At 46.5% G+C, this 19638-nt stretch overlaps 1 long non-coding RNA gene across 1 annotated transcript in view; it reads left to right on the top strand.

The window, feature by feature from the left end:
* Positions 1 to 19638, top strand: part of LOC135057650 (uncharacterized) — a 107107-nt gene that overhangs the window by 64369 nt on the left and 23100 nt on the right. The window contains exon 2 of the long non-coding RNA XR_010244264.1: positions 1610 to 1659. This is a non-coding gene — a long non-coding RNA (uncharacterized LOC135057650). The remainder of the gene's footprint in view (positions 1 to 1609; positions 1660 to 19638) is intronic.

Genomic DNA, 19638 nt, shown 5'->3' with positions numbered 1-19638 from the left:
GCTCAGCTTCCAGCAGATTACAGCTTCCCTTAAAGGGCCGGTGTCCTTTCTACACTTTACCACTCTCCACCGGTATTATTATTTCTCCGCTCTCAAGTTCTACATTTCAGTTCATATTTCATCGCTCCCAAGTTCATTTATTATTTAACTGGTTCCAGCCAGTATCCACTCCGTGCTAACAACAGTCTGGTTCCAGCCAGTATCCACAGCAGCTGTTTTACCTTCAGCAACCCAGCTTTTCCTGGAACACCAGCTGGCACAATCCTGGGTTATCTCCATTGCTACAGTCGGGCCTGGTAAGGACTTTCCATCTAGAAGATCATAAGAACTATCTCACACTACCAGTGCCCTGTGGCTCCTGCCATCCTGTAGTACCCAGGAACTGTATTTATTATTTGCTGACTTTTACGTTTTCTTTTACTGCTGCTGTGTTGCGGAGTTGTCATAATAAACATCATTGACTTTTATCCAAGTTGTCGTGGTCACGCCTTCGGGCAGTTATTATTCATGTTACTTACATGTCCAGGGGTCTGATACAACCTCCCAGGTTCCGGTACATCTCAGCCCCTACAACTGAGGCTGCCTCCCGTCAGCTCAGGCCCTCAGTTGTGACATGGAGCAGCAGAAAGGGCAGTGAGTGGGGTATTAGAGGGGTAAAAGAGGGAGAATGGTATAATAAGTGTGGGGTAAAGGAGGTTGGAGCAGTAGTAGAAGGGAACTGGGCTCTGTAATGTCTGGGAAGGGTAATGGAGGAACTAGAGGTTGGGTCTTGGATTTTTGGAAAGATAAATAAGGGAAATTGAGACAATGGGACGTAGGTTGTAGTGGTGCCATGGAAGAATTAGAGTGGAGTACATTGGGGTAATAGAGTAGGCTGGGTGAGGTGTTTTTTTTTGGTGGGGGGAGGTGTCTGGAACAGGAGTTGAGGTAATAAAGGATGAAGGGTTAAGAGAAGGATGGTCAGGGTAGTGGGGTGATGGAGGGTAATTACACTTTTGAGGTTGGTACAGGGGACAGGAGTGTAAAAGGAATGACAGTGGAGTTAATAGAGGGTGGATGAAGGAGGTGAATTGGCGATAATAGAGGAAGGGTGAGGTGATTGGTTGTGGGGTTGTAGTGGGGATAATTGTGGTTGGAAGGGAGAGCTGTCTGGGTACAATAGGTGGTCTGGAATGATAAGGGAGGAGAATGAGGGAACTAGAGTAGGGGGTTGTGGCTTTAGTGAAAATGGAGGGAAGTTAGGGGAGCTGGAGCACCGGGAAGGTGAGAGTTGTACAGGGCAACAGTGCATGCTGGGGCTATAGAACTACAATAAGATGGAGTGGCACTGGAGGGGGCAGGAGACAAATATACTTTGTGGTAACCTGTCTGACCACCCTGATTAGTGCCGTGTGTCCTGGATAATCTCCCTATCTGCGGGGGTCTGGGCATGTGGCCCCTGTATCTCTGTTGTTTGTGGTGGGGTTGTTCTGAATAGTGGGTGCACTGTCCATCTGAAAAGCCCCAGCAATTCTGTGATATATGTATTGCCTCTTCCATACTATGTCCATTCTGCTGTCTGTGGGGCTTATATGATGTAACGTCCTGACGGCTGGTGTCTCTCTTCTAGGCATGCAGGTGAAGGGCCCAGAGTAGAAGCGATGCAAGTCTAATACTCAGGTATGGAGAAGAGGGGGTTGGGAGAAGTTCTAGCAGAAAGTAAAGTGATCGTGACTGACCAATTCTATCCAGAAGGTTGGGACTATCCACTATCTTTGTGTGTAGGCTTGTCCATTACTCCGTATCTTCCTGTCCATCATACCTTCCTCTCTGGAGGCCTATCCCTCTTCAGATTGTCTGCTTTTAGTCATTATTGTGGCAATCCCCGTATCACCATAGGTGCTGTGACCATTTCATAGCATAAATCAGGGGGGAATGCTTCAATTACCTGCTTTTTCCAATTACCAAATTCTCAGATATGTGTTCATGAGAATACACCTACACCACCCTGACAGCTGTCCCACGTACCTGTATATCCTGCTCGGCGCTGTAATCCCAGCAATCGCCCATATCATTGTACCGTGCCCCTCACATAACCTTTACATACACAAGGCTCCAATATGTGCTAGTGAGAATACATTTACACCACCCTGACGTGGGTTTAATATGATTTCCCGATGGACGGGATGCCAGCGGTCAGAATACCAACAGTGGCATCCCGTCCATCAGAATCCCAACAGCCCTCCAGTAAGCCCCCTAACCCTCACCTATTCCCTACCCTAACACTCCCTTGTGGGTGCCTAACCCTAACCCTTCCCTCATGGTGCCTAATACTAACCTCCCTTCCCCGCTGCTTAATCCTAACCCTCCCCGCTTGGTGCCTAACCCTAACCTCCCCTGCTAACTGCCTAACCCTAACCTCCCCTGCTAAGTGCCTAACCCTAACCCTCCCTCCCCAGTACCTAACCTTCTCATCCCTGAACCCTAACCTGCCTATTAATTGCTAAACCTAACCCTCCAACCCCACCGGTGGGATTCAAGCGCATCCCGCTAAAAGAAGGATCAGGATTCTGGGCATCGGTATATGGATGCTGGGATCCCGAGTCCTGTCTGGCTTTAGATGCCGGTGTTACTGCGGCGGATGAGATTCCAGCATCGTTATTTTGAGCGTCGGGCTCCCGTCCATCGGGAAGCTGATTGCTTTCCCCTGACATGTTTCCCATGTATCTGTATATCCTGCATGGCGCTGTCCGCGTTGCATTACCTGTAAGCCCAGCAATCAGCCTTATCATTGTACCAGGCCTCTCACATACTCATCACATACACAAGACTCCAATATATTTTAGTGAGACTGCACCTGTACCACCCTAACATGTATCCCACGTGGCTGTCCGCAGTGCTTTACCTGCAATCCCAGCAATTTTCCTTATGATTATACCATACCCTTCACATAAGCATGACATACACAAGGCTCCAACTTGTGTCAGTGAGCATACACCTATACCCAGGGCCGTAACTAGATGTGTACGGAGTGTGCGCCGCACATAGTGCTGCAGGGTAGGGGGCGCTGTTGGCAGCACTTGTCAATTATAAATTATCTAATTCATTTCACTTGCAGCTTCCACCCTTTTTAAAGCCCAGCATCTCCTGACCGCCCCTGTCTCCTGCCCCTACCCCTTTTGTTGCTAATACCTATACAGCAATCATGGACTTCAGAGCTCCTTGTTGTACAGTTGCACTGTCCTTTATTACATTTTGGGATGCTGATGTGCCCAGGATACAAACCCGCTGCCTATGACATTGCAGTCAGACACTCTATTCATTGACCTATCTGCCTTTGCATAGAAAGCTAGAGAATTCCAAGCTGGAGAGTTCTAACAATTTGAAGTTTACCTTGTACTTTGTAAAGGTGTCATCAGTGTTACAGCTGGGCAGATCTATGTAGTGTGTGGCTGCACAGGGATTGGATGTGTGGCTGAACACTGCATGGATCTGCTTGATTATATATATATAAATCAGGAAGAGGACGTGGCACTTGTATCATAAAATAAAAGTTGCTCACTCAAATGTGATAAACAACGTTTAAGTGGACACACCACTGTCATCAGGCTTTCCTGAAAGCCTGACGACAGTGGTATGTCCACTGAAATGTGGTGCGCAACTTTTATTTTATGCTACGAGTGCCACGTCCTCTTCCTGATTTACTTACTACGCTATATGGGGGCACCGGTGTTGTGTGAGTAAGTTGTATGGAGTGCCTTACCTCTCCCAATTTATATATATATATATATATATATATATATATATATAGCAATGCATACAGGGTCCCTGGCACTCCGGTCTTACGTATACCTTGCTTCGGTGCCCTCCCCTCAGATCAGCATCTGTAGATATCTCCTTTCTTACGGGCGGCACTCAGAGACTTGTATCAAACGGATTAAGTGAAAAAAAGACCCTACCGGGCTGTTTTATTGGTAACGTTTCGGGGTATAATCCCCCTCCTCAGACCCCTTCCTCTGGTCTGAGGAAGGGAATTATACCCCGAAACGTTACCAATAAAACTGCCCGGTAGGGTCTTTTTTTCACTTAATCCGTTTGATACAAGTCTCTGAGTGCCGCCCATAAGAAAGCAGATATATATATATATATATATATATATATATACACACACACACACACACACACACACACACACACACACACACACACACACACACACACATATATATATACATATACATATATATATATATATAATGCGCTAAACCTAACCCTCCCCACTTGGTGCCTAACCCTATCCTCCCTCCATGGTACCTAACCCTAACCCTCTCATACCTGAACCCTAACCTCCCTTTTAATGGCTAAACCTAACCCTCAACCCCCCACCCCCCAACCCCATATATATATATATATATATATATATATATATATAATGCGCTCTCTGGGATCAATTTTGTCATGCCTCTTCCCCACAAGGCATGTGCCTTATGTCCCTAATGGAAAAATGGGGGTGGCTCTGCATGTACCACCCTGACATCTGTCCCACATACCATTATATCCTCCATGGCACTGTCTGCAGTGCGTTACCTGTAATCCCTGCAATCACCCTTATTATTGTACCGTGCCCCTCACATACCCATCACATACACAAGACGACAATATGGTAATAAATACATAAAACTGTGATTTATAAAGATTTGTTACTATTTAATAAAGCCATGTGTGTAATAATAAATTATGGAATCATTATGAAGTCAACCAGTAACTAAAAATGTTCAAATGAACTTCTGCAGCTATATAATATGTCAGATGAATACTATGATTAATATAATAGTCTCACCACTGTAATTTGTTGCAGAACTCCACGTTATGATAAAAGCAACAGAGATTGTGCTTAGAAATTAATATGAGACCATTTAAAAGAATACACTATATTCATTATAGTATTAATGCAGGTCATGCAGTATGTGCATTGTCTTACGTCTGCCAGTCACAAATGTGACCTCCATAAAGCCTCAGACCAGACACTGCCTACATCAAAGGTGAATCTGGAAAATGATTTCCCCCATATGACAGCGTGCTTACATAGCATCAGGGCAGCTATCACCCTGTCACCTTACCAGACTTCTGCATTTATACCCAAATAACAGAGTGGCAATTGGAGCCAAAACCACATACATGGTAGTAAAGGTCACAAAGCATAAACACTGAAACACGATTGTAGTTGTTATTTTTATTTATTGCTGTTAGAAGTTGTTATATTATAGTTGGATATAGATGTTATTTTTTGATGTTAAACAGTTGGTATTTTAGGATGGTAAATAATAAGTAAGTTGTTACTTACATCTGTAAGATGGTGAGCTGATGTAAGTATCTCGCTGTAAGTAGGCTAGTTAGAGCTCTTTGGTTTTCTGCCCAGCTTTGTTCTGATCCATTGGAAAACATTTCTCTTGGATTTTTTCTCTGTACTGTTGACTATCTCGGTGTCTTCCCTCTTAAATCCTCTCCCCAGCATGCTTTGAATCCAGGTCCTGACATTGGATTTGGGCTTTTTATTTTTAACACCCGTGGTGGTTTTGTCTGGAAATTCATGGCAGGCGCTTGTGTGCGGCTTGGCCTCTTCTATAATAGTGAAGTGGGGAGGTCTTTTTTCACCTGGAGATGTTTTCTGGGTGGTGGTGTCAAGACATTCATGGGAGATGTTTGTATGTGGCTCGGCCACTTCCATGAGATTTAGGCTGGAAGGCCTTCTCCAGCCTAGAGATGTTTTCTGGGTGGTGTTGTCCAGAACCTCATGACAATCATTTATGTGTGGCTCAGCTTCTTCTATGTGAGTGAGGCCGGGAGGTCTTTTCTTGTCTAGAGATGTTTTCTTGTTGGTGTTATCCAGCCATCCGTCCCACACATAACATTTTACTTTTGGGTAGTAATTATCTGCCTCAATGATGTCTTCCTCATCGCTGTCATGGAGTATGATAACGGTGTCATAGCTCTCAGTATTGCAGATGTCTTCTTCTGCACTGATGTAATCTGTATCCCCATCAGGTGTGTCTGCCTCTCTGCCATCATCCTCATCATTGTCATCACCAGTATAGACGATTGGGTAATAACTATCGGAGCTCGTCTCACTGGTGACAGCCTCTTCTTCTTCCTCCCCAGTGTAGTATACCACTTTTGGGGCATCTTCCATTTCAGCACCAACATATGATGTTACAATTGTGCCAAACATCACAGCTTGGTAAGTGACATTTGTAAGTAAGTGTCATAATTTATCTCCGCCTCATTTACTAGAGTGATGCCGGACGGTCTCATCTCGCCTAGAGACATGCTTTAAACCACTTATATGCTGAACCTTAGCCCTTAATAGCTGATTTCTAGGGTTCCCTTTCTGTATAATGTTCTCCAACATAATATCTGTCTCTTCGTTTCCTGTACATCACTTGTAACTCTACAAACCCTCAAAAATTGAGAGTGGGATAAACCCTTGATAGTAGCTAGCGGGTGAAAACTGTTGGGTCTGAGCAATGTGTTTCTGCCTGTGGGTTTAGTGTATAGGGTAGTCTGTATTATAGCCTCATGTACTTTTATGTGTATATCCAGAAAACACATATCTGTATGGCTGGTCACCATAGTCAGGCTGATGGGGCTAGAGGAATCATTTTGGGCCCCAGTCACTGATGCTGACATTTTCTCATCACCCAACTTATCAAATCATCCATGTAGTGATAACATCACAAATATTACCTGAGCTTTGTTCTAATTAACAAAAAATTACTCACGCTCCACTCCTCACATGCAAGAGTTAACAAAACAGTGGCTAGATCCAATGTTTCCCATTTTTTAACTAGGTTTTTTTATTGTACAAATTGATGTTATTCTACTAAGGTCACAGTGACATGACCTGTACATGTTTTATTCCTGAACAAAATATGTAGAAAAAAGTGCAACCTCTAATGGGAGTAGGTTTGAGGTTCCCAATATCAATTATTATACCTTCTTTCTCAGTATCTCAATACGAAATAGTCCAGAAAAAAGGTGTTTTATTTTTTTAGTCTTATATGTACAATACCACTGTGGTTACTTCCTCCAAGCTCCAATGGTCGCAAAAAGACCATAAATTCCATGCCAGTCAGTCACTTGAATAAATCCGGCTACGCTGTGGATTGCTCGTCTTTGTGGCAAATTTTCATTACCCATATATTCAAAGGGAGACAAAAATGGCAATATAGTACAGCATTGTTTATTCAAGAAAATTCAGTAAGAAAATTTAAGCTATACACGTTTAATGACAATAGTCAGGTACCTCCCGAGAATGGAAATCCACCATGAATTTCCTAGTCTGGATTGACTGTTTCCCTCCTGTCTCTCACCAACTCATTTCGGCTCTAATTGGACTGCTGGGCTTATGGTTATAGTTATGCCCCCTTCTGATCACACATTGGTGGATTTGTTCGGGGGAGTGACCTTTCCAGTAAACATCTTAAAACACATCAAATTCCCCTAGATTTTTTTTTTTTTTATAAATCTCTTTAATCTTTCTACCTAACCGCAGTGATCATATTAATCCTTCCTTGATCTCTAGATCCAACTTGGTTCAATAGATAAAGGTTAATTGCATTCCACAGTGGTTCTTTATTCATTATACTTCCCATTTCTGCTACCAGAAGTACATACTTACTGCAGGTCTTTCTATTGGTATCCTCTGCCGGACACCACTTAATCTTTCTTGTGTTCCATCTATCCTGGAACGCTCTGTCTTACTTCCTGTGCCGTGTCTGGAAGTGCATCACTGCTCCTTCCGTCTTGCGCTGTCTATGCATTGCATTGCTAGAGAACACGGGGGTCATTCTGACCCGATCGCACGCTGCAGTTTATCGCAGCGGTGCGATCGGGTCAAAACTGCACATGCACCGGTGCATGCCAGACGTCCGAAGGCCGTGGGGCCGCTACAATCGCTGGGCGGGGAGCGGAACAGCAGCGTTTGGCCGCCGTTTCGTGGGCACGATCCGGCCAACGCAGGCATGGCCGGACTAAACGGGGGGGGGGGGGGGGGCGGGCCGCAGTGGCTGCGTGACGTCACACGCAGCTGCCGCGGCCCGAGGAGAGATGAGTAGCTCCTGGCCAGCGTGCTACAGCTGCGCTGGTCGATAGCTACTCTTGAAGTGCAAAAGCATCGCCGCTGTGCGATACCTTTGCACTTCTCTGGGGGGGCGGCACTGACATGCGGGGCGGACTAGCCCTGTGCTGGGCGTCCCCCCGCATGTCAGTGTGACTGATCGTAGCTGTGCTAAATTTAGCACAGCTACAATCATCTCGGAATGACACCCACAATCGCTATTTTATTGTTATGTACACCAGTGCCTGCAGGAAAGTACTGGTGTCAGAACTGTTATGCACAACAAATGGACTCACAGACAGACTGGGGAATATGACATAACGTACACAGAAGGTGATAGGGTAACAAAATACACACAAAGTGAACAGAGAAGCCCAGAGGCTAAGGAACTGGGTATCTCCCTTGTATTAGAAATGCTCAGATGGGAAAAGCAAGATGTTGTGTTTTAATACATAGAGAACCCGAAATGCTGTTGCTAAGGGCAACAGCAAAACCCTAAAGGGTTACCAACGGGTGTGGCAGTAAACTCCTTGGTTAGAGATGGAATGATAGACACAAGGAGAGTCTCCACAATCCTAATTCTCACTTGCAGTGCACAGGTTCAGTTTACTGCCACTAAACTGACCCCTGACACCTAGCACAGTGAGACAGGATTAGACAGGCAAGTCTTAGAATACAGCCGTAAACTTGCTAAGTTCACAGAGTAGTAACAGAACCCCAGCAAGCTAAATGACTGACTCCAGTCTTACTGCTAGGTCTGGATTGGCAGAGTGTAATACCAAATCCCCAGGCCTATTTGCAGTAAGCAACAAACAAATACAAAGCTACACAGTACTGGCTAACTTTCAGGAACTGACTAACCAACAAAGATTCAGCAGCATCTGCTTAACCTGGAAAGAGGCCTTATAAAGCAGGTGCTGTCCACGCCCCACTCAGACCTCACAGACTGTGAGTACAAAAACCAGCACCGGATCCCCTGCCGTGCACAGAGCCTATAACCACTGCACAGCAAAAGACCCGAACCGGAGTATCAGCTGCGCTCAGGTTACTCCGCTAGTACTTGTCTCCCGGTTGCCATGACGACGTGGCAGCACAGGGCAGGAGACCCTAACAGTACCCCCCCTCTGACGAGGGGTCAAAGAACCCCTACCACCGGGTTTATCGGGGAACTGCGAGAAGAAAGAGCGTATCAGTCTGGGGGCATGAAGATCACAACTGCGCACCCACGACCGCTCCTCCGGGCCATACCCCTTCCAGTGCACCAAAAATGACAGCCGACCCCGAACCACCTTGGAGTCAAGAATCCTTTCAACAACAAACTCCCTCTGGCCACATATCAGAAGAGGGGAAGGTCTTCCACTGGAAGAAGGATTCCTAATCGCCCGTTTTAAAAGGGAACAATGACATGTTTTATTGATACCCAAAGAACGGGGCAGATCTAACTGAAATGCCACCGGATTGATAACCCTGGTGATCTTATAAGGGCCGATGAACCGGGGGCCTAACTTATGAGATGGCTGTCTCAACTTCAAATTCTTGGTAGACAACCAGACGAAGTCTCCTAATTTGAAGCTGCAGGGTCTTTTCCGCTTATCAAAAACCCTTTTGGTCACTAATGACACAGACACAAGGGCTTTCTTCACTTTCCGCCAAATACCTCTAAGGACCGAAACCACAGAGGAACCACCAGGCGTGGAGTCCAGGGGGTCAAAAGAATTGGCCTTAGGATGATGCCCATACACACAAAGGAAGGGAGAGATCCCTGTAGCAGAGTGAGCCGCGTTGTTATAGGCAAACTCCGCCATGGACAGATGAGCAACCCAGTCAGTCTGACACTTGGAGACATAACACCTGAGGAACTGCTCCAAGGACTGGTTCACCCTTTCAGTCTGCCCATTAGACTGCGGATGGTAGCCTGACGACAAGCTGACAGAAATCTGGAGATCGGAACAAAATGTCCTCCAGAATTTGGCCACAAACTGGGATCCGCGGTCAGAGACCACATCAAGTGGCAACCCGTGGAGACGCACAACATGCAGCATAAATAATTCAGACAGGCGTCTGGCCGATGGCAGCCCAACCAGTGGAACGAAGTGCGCCATCTTCGAAAACCTGTCAACGACAACCCAGATGGCTGTCATCCCCGAGGATTTGGGCAAGTCCACCACAAAATCCATTGAAATGTGGGTCCATGGCTTAGATGGGATAGAGAGTGGATGTAATGGGCCAACAGGAACCCCTCTAGGAGTCTTATTTCGGGCACAGATGTCACATGCCCGAACCCACTGATCCACATCCTTAGCCACCGAGGGCCACCACACCGCCCTAGATAGCAACTCCCGAGTTCTGGCAATACCCGGGTGACCTGCCGACTTCTTGGCATGGAATTCCAGGAACACTCGCTGTCTTAACCTAGGAGGCACAAACAAAAGACCTACCGGAAGGTCTGGAGGAGCCTGCTCCTGTGCTCTAAGGACTAATGATAAGAGGTCCTGGGTAATGCCCACTTTAATACATGATGGGGAAACAATGGGCAACGGCTCCTCGGTGGTCTCCTGGATTGGAGCAAAACTCCGCGAGAGCGCATCAGCCTTGATGTTTTTTGACCCTAGGCGATATGTTATCAAAAAATTAAAGCGAGCAAAAAACAAAGCCCATCGTGCCTGCCTGGCATTGAGACGCTTCGCTGACTCTAAATATGCCAGATTCTTATGGTCAGTGAGAATTGAGACCACAAACTTAGCCCCCTCAAGCCAGTGTCTCCACTCCTCGAGTGCATCCTTAATAGCCAACAATTCCCGGTTACCCACGTCATAATTCATCTCGGCAGGCGAAAATTTACGGGAAAAGTAAGCACAGGGATGAAGGCGATTATCAGACACTCCCATCTGAGAAAGCACTGCCCCAATACCCATCTCAGAGGCATCCACCTCCACCACAAAAGGATGCTCTGGATCTGGGTGTCGCAGCACCTTGGCCGAAACAAATGCCCTTTTGAGACGGGCAAAAGCCGCTTTAGCCTCACAAGACCAGTGAGCAACATCCGCCCCTTTCTTAGTGAGTGCCACCAAGGGCGCCACTATAGACGAAAATCCAGCGATAAATCGTCTATAAAAATTTGCAAAGCCCAGGAAACGCTGAAGCGCCTTCAAACTAGTGGGTTGCACCCAATCCAGGACTGCCTGTACCTTGGAACCCTCCATTTGGAAACCTTCTGGGGAGATAATATATCCTAGAAATGCGATTTGCTGAACTTCAAATTCGCGCTTCTCCAGCTTCGCCCCAAGCCGGTGGTCTCTGAGTTTCTGGAGGACTAAGCGTACATGCTTCCGATGTTCCTCCAGGGAATGGGAGAAGATTAGGATGTCATCTAAGTATACAACTAAGAATCTATCCAAATATTCCCTGAGCACATCATTCATGAAATCCTGGAAGACTGCCGGGGCATTACAGAGCCCAAAAGACATCACCAAATATTCATAATGCCCTGAGTGGGTATTAAAGGCAGTCTTCCATTTATCCCCCTCTCTTATTCGGATTAGATTGTACGCACCGCGTAGGTCAATCTTAGAAAAAATGGTGGCAGTACGAAGCTGGTCAAACAAGACCGAAATGAGAGGCAGTGGGTATGAGTTTTTAATCGTGATACGGTTCAATTCCCTGAAGTCGATGCAGGGTCGCAACGAACCGTCCTTTTTACCCACGAAGAAGAACCCCGACCCAACTGGAGACTGTGAAGGTCTGATAAATCCCTTAGCCAAGTTCTCCTGAATGTACTCTGCCATAGCCTGAGTCTCAGGAAGTGACAGGGAGTACAACCTGCTCTTGGGAAGCTTAGCATTTGGCAACAAATCAATGGCACAGTCATAGGGGCGATGGGGAGGTAGTACCTCTGCAACTTTTTTGGAGAACACGTCCGCAAAATCTGCATAACACCCTGGCAATCCTGGCAAACTTAGCTGCGAGAGCCTGGCTGGAAGGCTCAAGCAACTCCTGAAACAATCAGTACCCCAACTAAGAATCTCCCCAGAGACCCAGTCAAATTGAGGATTGTGGGCCCTTAACCAGGGTAACCCCAACACCAATGGGGCAAAAGTACAGACAGTCACATAAAAGGACAATTTTTCAGAGTGTGTGGCTCCAATAAACAAAGAAATCTGGCTAGTGCAAGAGGTAATTTTACCTTGGGATAATGGTTCCCCGTTTAACCCACAAATCTCAATTTCCGATGCCAAGGGTACTAAGGGAACAGAGTGTTTCAGGGCGAATTGGCGGTCCATAAAAACCCCGTCGGCCCCACTGTCCACAAAGGCCTCAGTCTTGACAATTTGACCGAGGATCTTCAAGGTCACCGGAATGATAAAAGTCTTCTTGGGAAATTCTGACTTCTGGCCTGACAGGATATTTCCCATCACCCTCAGGCCCTGAAGTTTTCCGGCTTTTCTGGGCATGATACTACCACATGACCTTTATTCCCACAGTACAAACACAACCCCTGCTGTCTCCTCCGCGTCTTCTCACGCGAGGAGAGGCGGGTAGCCCCAATCTGCATAGGCTCCTCGGAAAATTCCTCAGAGTCTGAGGTTCCCTTGGGAAGGAAGGAAATCTCAGTCTCCCTTTCAAGCCTACGCTCTCTCAGCCGTCTATCCACCCGGATGGATAACTGCATGAGCTGATCCAAGCTATCAGGCAAGGGATATTGTACCAGTTGGTCCTTTATCTGGTTAGAAAGACCTCTTCGGTACTGGTGTCTCAGGGCTGGGTCATTCCACTGGGTATCATGGGCCAACCTCCGAAACTCCGTACAGTAAACCTCAACTGGTCTTCGCCCTTGCTTAAGGATCGAAATCTGAGCCTCGGCTGAGGCCGTCTTGTCAGGGTCATCATACAACATGCCCAGTGCCGTAAAAAAAGCATCAACACTTTTAAGCGACGGACAGTCAGGCTGCAACCCATATGCCCAGACCTGTGGGTCTCCTTGTAGCAAGGAAATCACTATGCCCACCCGCTGAATCTCCGACCCAGAAGACTGAGGCCTAAGCCGGAAGTATAGCTTGCAGCTCTCCTTGAAACAAAAGAACTGCGAGCGATCTCCAGAAAAACGATCCGGGAGATTTACTTTCGGCTCCTTAACCCCTGCAGGTGCTGCTGCTGCGGGAGCTCCGCCAGCAGCCTGGGAGGTGTGCATTTTAATGGACAGATCATTAAATTGTCGAGTCAGGACCTGCACCTGATCGACCACCTGTTGCAACGTATTTTGAGGGGTATGCTCCATATTCCCACAAAATTTCAACAGGAGTATTAGGCTGCTGAATATGTTATGTACACCAGTGCCTGCAGGAAAGTACTGGTGTCAGAACTGTTATGTACACCAGTGCCTGCAGGAAAGTACTGGTGTCAGAACTGTTATGCACAACAAATGGACTCACAGACAGACTGGGGAATATGACATAACGTACACAGAAGGTGATAGGGTAACAAAATACACACAAAGTGAACAGAGAAGCCCAGAGGCTAAGGAACTGGGTATCTCCCTTGTATTAGAAATGCTCAGATGGGAAAAGCAAGATGTTGTGTTTTAATACATAGAGAACCCGAAATGCTGTTGCTAAGGGCAACAGCAAAACCCTAAAGGGTTACCAACGGGTGTGGCAGTAAACTCCTTGGTCAGAGATGGAATGATAGACACAAGGAGAGTCTCCACAATCCTAATTCTCACTTGCAGTGCACAGGTTCAGTTTACTGCCACTAAACTGACCCCTGACACCTAGCACAGTGAGACAGGATTAGACAGGCAAGTCTTAGAATACAGCCGCAAACTTGCTAAGTTCACAGAGTAGTAACAGAACCCCAGCAAGCTAAACGACTGACTCCAGTCTTACTGCTAGGTCTGGATTGGCAGAGTGTAATACCAAATCCCCAGGCCTATTTGCAGTAAGCAACAAACAAATACAAAGCTACACAGTACTGGCTAACTTTCAGAACTGACTAACCAACAAAGATTCAGCAGCATCTGCTTAACCTGGAAAGAGGCCTTATAAAGCAGGTGCTGTCCACGCCCCACTCAGACCTCACAGACTGTGAGTACAAAAACCAGCACCGGATCCCCTGCCGTGCACAGAGCCTATAACCACTGCACAGCAAAAGACCCGAACCGGAGTATCAGCTGCGCTCAGGTTACTCCGCTAGTACTTGTCTCCCGGTTGCCATGACGACGTGGCAGCACAGGGCAGGAGACCCTAACATTTATTCTCTTAAAGAACACCAAGAATAAAGCTGCACCTCATGTGAAGCGTAGAGTTTTTAAAATGATCTATTGTATGTTATATTCCGGAGCTCACATATTTTATTATGCCAGGTATGCGACAGCTTCTTTCACATATTTTATTTAGTAATTTGCACTATTTATTGTATATGTCACAGTGCTTAGTATAACCTTCTTGTTGTAGCACATGCAATTTCTTTTAGGATATATGTATGTATATATTTACCAATATAGTACTTTATACATTTCTGTGTTTATGTAGAAGATTTTTTTTATATACACATCACGTTTGTTACTGTATGTGGACTATATGTAATGGTACACATACACACGGTGCGATTCTGCCTTTGTGGCAGATTTGCACTATGCAATTTCCCCAGAGCCCCGAACCACTGTTATTGACTATACACACGATGCGATTTTGATCCTGGGCAATCTTTGCTTTGATCAGTTTTGACTATACAATGTACTATATTGGACACATTATAGATAAAATTGACCTGCCTGCACAGTGTATTTTGTTTTTTTAATGGTTAGTGTTTGTAGACAGTGCTCCCAAGGCCGCACATTGGGTCTGGATGACATCACTTCCATTGACCGGAAACCCACATGGCTTGGCCATGAAGACCGCTGATGGGATGTTTGGAGGTACACTTATTTCAGTGTTTTTTTGTTTGCTGCGTCACTTATGCCCTGAAGAAGGGGAGCACATGCCCAAAACATTGATAAATAAATCATAGTTTTTTGCACCGTTACTACAGACTCTGAGTTCCGCCTTCCCCTGCGGCAGTATATTTGGGGGAGCTGTCCTCTTAAGGAAGGCACCAGAGCAGGAAACCCCTTGGTGGGACTGGGATGCTATAACATTGCTATCTTGCTGCAGATAGTGAACCCACTGAGTTAATATAAATGGGAATTTAACTTATTGAGTCTGCAGTAAATGAGAAGGGGGGGGGGGGGGGGGTTTAGGCTTGAATGAGAATTTAAAATGTAATGAATTTCTCATTTATATCTGATAGTTTCAGATTTTATGGTTTCATTTTTTTATCACAGCACAGGGATTTCAAGTGGTCAGGTGACCCAATCTAACCTGATAAGCATGTCTACACTGGAGGTGTGGAGTCTAATGGTCGCAGCCCCCTAGACTACCACATGATGAAATTGCTGTGAGAAATAGAACACATACTCTTGTGAGAGTCACTGAAAGTATACTAGAGATGGAGAGGCGCAGGAGAGTAGACCAAGGAAATAATCTCTGATGTAGCTGCAGGACTGCAGGAGCAGGTAGAGACTATGCACTATATATGCAAGGGTTAAAACACAGGTGCAGCTGCTGAACTGCAGGAGCAGTGAGAGAGACCATGCACTGGGATTGTTCCTGGAGTAGACACTGGAAGACTCACAAGGAGATTTCCAGGAGGAGGCAGAAGTGATTCTGGAAACACAAGGAAGCCAGAAATAGAATAATGCTTCAAAACTTTGATGTGGATTCCAGACGAAAAATATAGTAGCAATGGAGCACTAAGGTTATCCAGGGAGCAGTAGTCATAGTTCTACTGACCATGCAAGCTAGTTGAAGTTCAGACAATGAGTAAGTGCAATTGAGCTGTTTAAATTAGTGATGTGCACCGGAAATTTTTCGGGTTTTGGTTTTGGATTCGGTTTCGCGGCCGTGTTTTGTATTCGGACGCGTTTTGGCAAAACCTCCCTGAAAATTTTTTGTCGGATTCGGGTGTTTTTTTACAAAAAACCCTCAAAAACAGCTTAAATCATAGAATTTGGGGGTCATTTTGATCCCATAGTATTATTAACCTCAATAACCATAATTTCCACTAATTTTCAGTCTATTCTGAACACCTCACACCTCACAATATTATTTTTAATCCTAAAATTTGCACCGAGGTCGCTGGATGGCTAAGCTAAGCGACACAAGTGGCCGACACAAACACCTGGCCCATCTAGGAGTAGCACTGCAGTGTCAGGCAGGATGGCACTTCAAAAAAATTGTCCCCAAACAGCACATGATGCAAAGAAAAAAAGAGGCGCACCAAGGTCGCTGTGTGACTAAGCTAAGCGACCCAAGTGGCCGACACAAACACCTGGCCCATCTAGGAGTGGCACTGCAGTGTCAGGCAGGATGGCACTTCAAAAAAATTGTCCCCAAACAGCACATGATGCAAAGAAAAAAAGAGGCGCACCAAGGTCGCTGTGTGACTAAGCTAAGCGACACAAGTGGCCGACACAAACACCTGGCCCATCTAGGAGTGGCACTGCAGTGTCAGGCAGGATGGCACTTCAAAAAAATTGTCCCCAAACAGCACATGATGCAAAGAAAAAAAGAGGCGCACCAAGGTCGCTGTGTGACTAAGCTAAGCGACAAAAGTGGCCGACACAAACACCTGGCCCATCTAGGAGTGGCACTGCAGTGTCAGGCAGGATGGCACTTCAAAAAAATTGTCCCCAAACAGCACATGATGCAAAGAAAAAAAGAGGTGCACCAAGGTCGCTGTGTGACTAAGCTAAGCGACACAAGTGGCCGACACAAACACCTGGCCCATCTAGGAGTGACACTGCAGTGTCAGGCAGGATGGCACTTCAAAAAAATTGTCCCCAAACAGCACATGATGCAAAGAAAAATGAAAGAAAAAAGAGGTGCAAGATGGAATTGTCCTTGGGCCCTCCCACCCTTATGTTGTATAAACAGGACATGCACACTTTAACGAACCCATCATTTCAGCGACAGGGTCTGCCACACGACTGTGACTGAAATGACTGGTTGGTTTGGGCCCCCACCAAAAAAGAAGCACTCAATCTCTCCTTGCACAAACTGGCTCTACAGAGGCAAGATGTCCACCTCATCATCATCCTCCGATTCCTCACCCCTTTCACTGTGTACATCCCCCTCCTCACAGATTATTAATTCGTCCCCACTGGAATCCACCATCTCAGGTCCCTGTGTACTTTCTGGAGGCAATTGCTGATGAATGTCTCCACGGAGGAATTGATTATAATTAATTTTGATGAACATCATCTTCTCCACATTTTCTGGAAGTAACCTCGTACGCCGATTGCTGACAAGGTGAGCGGCTGCACTAAACACTCTTTCGGAGTACACACTGGAGGGGGGGCAACCTAGGTAAAATAAAGCCAGTTTGTGCAAGGGCATCCAAATTGCCTCTTTTTCCTGCCAGTATACGTACGTGCCTACTTGGATGCGGTCACTCATATAATCCTCCACCATTCTTTCAATGGTGACAGAATCATATGCAGTGACAGTAGACGACATGTCAGTAATCGTTGGCAGGTCCTTCAGTCCGGACCAGATGTCAGCACTCGCTCCAGACTGCCCTGCATCACCGCCAGTGGGTGGGCTCGGAATTCTTAGCCCTTTCCTCGCACCCCCAGTTGCGGGAGAATGTGAAGGAGAAGCTGTTGACGGGTCACGTTCCGCTTGACTTGACAATTTTCTCACCAGCAGGTCTTTGAACCTCTGCAGACTTGTGTCTGCCAGAAAGAGAGATACAACGTAGGTTTTAAATCTAGGATCGAGCACGGTGGCCAAAATGTAGTGCTCTGATTTCAACAGATTGACCACCCGTGAATCCTGGTTAAGCAAATTTAGGGCTCCATCCACAAGTCCCACATGCCTAGCGGAATCGCTCTGTTTTAGCTCCTACTTCAATGTCTGTAGGCTTCTTCTGCAAAAGCCTGATGAGGGGAATGACCTGACTCAGGCTAGCAGTGTCTGAACTGACTTCACGTGTGGCAAGTTCAAAGGGTTGCAGAACCTTGCACAACGTTGAAATCATTCTCCACTGCGCTTGAGTCAGGTGCATTCCCCCTCCTTTGCCTATATCGTGGGCAGATGTATAGGCTTGAATGGCCTTTTGCTGCTCCTCCATCCTCTGAAGCATATAGAGGGTTGAATTCCACCTCGTTACCACCTCTTTCTTCAGATGATGGCAGGGCAGGTTGCTGAATGCCGAAAGTGGCCCGCAATTCTTCGGGCCACCGACAGCATCTCTTGCACGCCCCTGTCATTTTTTAAATAATTCTGCACCACCAAATACAATGTATGTGCAAAACATGGGACGTGCTGGAATTTGCCCAGATATAATGCACGCACAATATTGGTGGCGTTGTCGGATGTCACAAATCCCCAGGAGAGTCGAATTGGGGTAAGCCATTCTGCGATGATGTTCCTCAGTTTCCGTAAGAGGTTGTCAGCTGTGTGCCTCTTATGGAAAGCGGTGATACAAAGCGTAGCCTGCCTAGGAACGAGTTGGCGTTTGCGAGATGCTGCTACTAGTGCCGCCGCTGCTGTTCTTGCTGCGGGAGGCAATACATCTACCCAGTGGGCTGTCACAGTCATATAGTCCTGAGTCTGCCCTGCTCCACTTGTCCACATGTCCGTGGTTAAGTGGATATTGGGTACAAATGCATTTTTTAGGACATTGGTGACTCTTTTTCTGAGGTCTGTGTACATTTTCGGTATCGCCTGCCTAGAGAAATGGAACCTAGATGGTATTTGGTACCGGGGACACAGTACCTCAATCAAGTCTCTAGTTGCCTCTGAATTAACGGTGGATACCGGAACCACGTTTCTCACCACCCAGGCTGACAAGACCTGAGTTATCCGCTTTGCAGCAGGATGACTGCTGTGATATTTCATCTTCCTCGCAAAGGACTGTTGGACAGTCAATTGCTAACTGGAAGTAGTACAAGTTGTCTTCCGACTTCCCCTCTGGGATGCCGATCGACTCCCAGCAGCAACAACAGCAGCGCCAGCAGCAGTAGGCATTACACTCAAGGATGCATCGGAGGAATCCCAGGCAGGAGAGGACTCGTCAGACTTGCCAGTGACATGGCCTGCAGGACTATTGGCTTTCCTGTGTAAGGTGGAAATTGACACTGAGGGAGTTGGTGGTGTGGTTTGCAGGAGCTTGGTTACAAGAGGAAGGGATTTAGTGGTCAGTGGACTGCTTCCGCTGTCATCCAAAGTTTTTGAACTTGTCACTGACTTCTGATGAATGCGGTCCAGGTGACGTATAAGGGAGGATGTTCCTAGGTGGTTAACGTCCTTACCCCTACTTATTACAGCTTGACAAAGGCAACACATGGCTTGACACCAGTTGTCCGCATTTGTGTTGAAATAATTCCACACCGAAGCGGTAATTTTTTTTGTATTTTTGTTAGGGTCTCCTGCCCTGTGCTGCCACGTCGTCATGGCAACCGGGAGACAAGTGCTAGCGGAGTGACCTGAGCGCAGCTGATACTC

The sequence above is a fragment of the Pseudophryne corroboree genome, chromosome 3 (genome assembly GCF_028390025.1).
Source record: "Pseudophryne corroboree isolate aPseCor3 chromosome 3, aPseCor3.hap2, whole genome shotgun sequence".
In the NCBI taxonomy this organism is placed as follows: domain Eukaryota; kingdom Metazoa; phylum Chordata; class Amphibia; order Anura; family Myobatrachidae; genus Pseudophryne; species Pseudophryne corroboree.
The sequence above is the reverse complement of the archived record's forward strand: the minus strand, read 5'-3'. Positions and strand labels throughout refer to the sequence as shown.